Below are 2,318 nucleotides of genomic sequence, written 5' to 3'. Positions count from 1 at the left end.
TAACAGCCGCAGTTGCATAGAGGGGTCGAGGGAATGCAGTCGTTCTTGGGTGAATTCAGGTGTGTGCCACTTCTCTAATGTCATACGGTGTGCTACCTTGCTTAGGGGTTGGGCTGCGTCAGTCTTCGATAAAGGTACAGAAACAAGGGTTGCTCCTTCGTGTGCTTTCCTAGCAGCTTCATCAGCGAGGTCGTTGACGCAGATACCGCAACGGCTAGGCAGCCACTGAAACAGGACATCGTGTCCTTTCGCTATCATAGGATGGTGCATTTCTCGTATCTCCGACATTAGTTGTTCACACGACCCACGACGAAGAGATGACAAAAGACATTGTAAGGCCGCCTTCGAATCGCAGAATATTGCCCACCGATTAGCCGGTTGGTTGTTAATGTAATCAACGGCACCTCGGAGGGCAACAAGCTCCGATCCGGTCGATGTTGTCATGTGAGAAATCTTGTATCGGACGCTAGTTGATCGTGATGGTATAACCACTGCGCCGGTGGGGCTGGTCTGAGTGGAAGAGCCATCCGTATATATGTGGACTCGGTCAAAGTAGAAACTGTTCAAACAATCCAGAGCTGCTAGCTTCAGGGCCAAGGTAGGCAGGTCGGTCTTCTTTCTTATCCCTGGAACCATGAGACGCACTTGAGGTTGTCTAAACACCACAAAGCTAAGGTTGAACGTGCTGAGGGTGTGAAGCCCGATGGTAGACTGGCACGATGGATGCTGACTGACCTCGTTGGAAAAGGACGCCTGTGGCCGTCGTTCTGGCAGGCAGGCAAGAGAGCTTGATTACTTGCGCGATACATTAGCATCGACAAGCTTAGGGCCCATGTTCGCCATGTAAGTCGTCATCGGATCGTCTCGAGCCATTATATTGGTTCCTGCTGTTGAGGCGCTCCGCGGAAGTCCTAGGCAAACACGTAGTGCCTGTGCTTGCAAACTCTGTAGTTCTCGAAGATTTGACTTGCATGTTTTACCAAGCACGGGAGAAGTGTAACGTAGCAATCCGATGAAAAGTGCTCGATATAACTGTAGCATGGAGCCCACTCCCGATCCCCATGTTTTCCCAGCGATAAACTTGAAGACATGAACAATAGATGTGAGCTTCTTTTTCAAGTGGGCAACATGAGGGCTCCAAGAGAGCTCCCGGCCCACAATGACACACAAAAATCGATGATTTCTCTTGTAGGAGATAGGCTGGCCATTATTGCATACTGGATAACGAGACATTGGTTTTCGTGTAAAAGCGACTAACGCACATTTTTCTGTTGAGATGGTAAGGCCTTGTGTGTAAAGATGGTGAGATGCCTGTGTTGCTGCTTTCCGCAGCCTTGCGCAAAGCTGCAGACGAATGACCGCTGATGACCAGATGCAGATGTCGTCGGCGTAGATTGAGACCCTCACTGTTTCTGGTAGGGATTCGGCCAGCCCAAGAAGCGCGAGGTTGAAAAGAATAGGGCTTAAAACCCCACCTTCGGGAACTCCTCGGCATGTGTAGGGGTTGGTAGTCGGACCATCTATCGTACGTACGAACATGGACCTTTGTGTCAAGTAGTTTCTGATCCATCGATATAATCACCCTCCTAGTTCAATTGTCAAAAGTGCGTCTAGAATGGTTTGATGGGAAGCGATGTCATAAGCGCCTTTCAAAAATCTCGAACGCTTCACGATTTTGCGTGTCATCCTTGCGCAGAGGCCATGCTAATCTTCTCTGCATCGTTCCAATTTTAGTATATGTACATTGGAAGTACAGCTGGTGTGAAGAACTTGCGTTATATGCAATCAGCTTGCGCAAGACAGCGGTGATAAGAGATCAGAGGGAGAGGTCGTCTGAAAAGAACTACGCATTAAAATCGCTAACGATTATGAAACTAGTATTCAGAAGAAATACAGAACAAGATATCAAGGTGCTACTTTATTAATTTCTTCACGAAGAAATCATATTTTAGTAAAATGGGAAATTCTAGCACAAGAAAATGAACGAGATTCACTTATGTTTATGATACTTCCTAATGCAAAATTTGAGCGCACCACTTTATGCGTGTTTTCATTTCGTGATATATTTCATGGCGCGAACAATCTGCCTCGTGCGGCACGCTGCAGACGGAGCGACGAGTTCCAAAAGCAGTACCACTCAAGTACAACGATAGGTGTGAGCAGAGTATGTGATCATCGAAAGTCTGCGCAGCGGATCAAGCGCGTCGGCTTTTATGCTTGGCTAGTCGATGTTTAGGGTTACAACGTCTCGAGGGAGGCAAGAGACGGGCATTGCGCTCGGCCACAACAGACGACGGACCTGGTTGTCCACACCATGG

General features: G+C 48.1%; 1 non-coding gene across 1 annotated transcript; it reads right to left on the bottom strand.

Annotated features, from left to right (window-relative positions):
* Positions 1–1,651: 1,651 nt before the first annotated feature.
* Positions 1,652–1,754, bottom strand: LOC139048177 (U6 spliceosomal RNA). Its single transcript, XR_011507610.1, has one exon. It is a non-coding gene; the product is annotated as a U6 spliceosomal RNA (small nuclear RNA).
* Between the last annotated feature and the right edge of the window lie 564 nt (positions 1,755–2,318).

The sequence above is a fragment of the Dermacentor albipictus genome, chromosome 7 (assembly GCF_038994185.2).
Source record: "Dermacentor albipictus isolate Rhodes 1998 colony chromosome 7, USDA_Dalb.pri_finalv2, whole genome shotgun sequence".
In the NCBI taxonomy this organism is placed as follows: Eukaryota; Metazoa; Arthropoda; class Arachnida; order Ixodida; family Ixodidae; genus Dermacentor; species Dermacentor albipictus.
The sequence above is the reverse complement of the archived record's forward strand: the minus strand, read 5'-3'. Positions and strand labels throughout refer to the sequence as shown.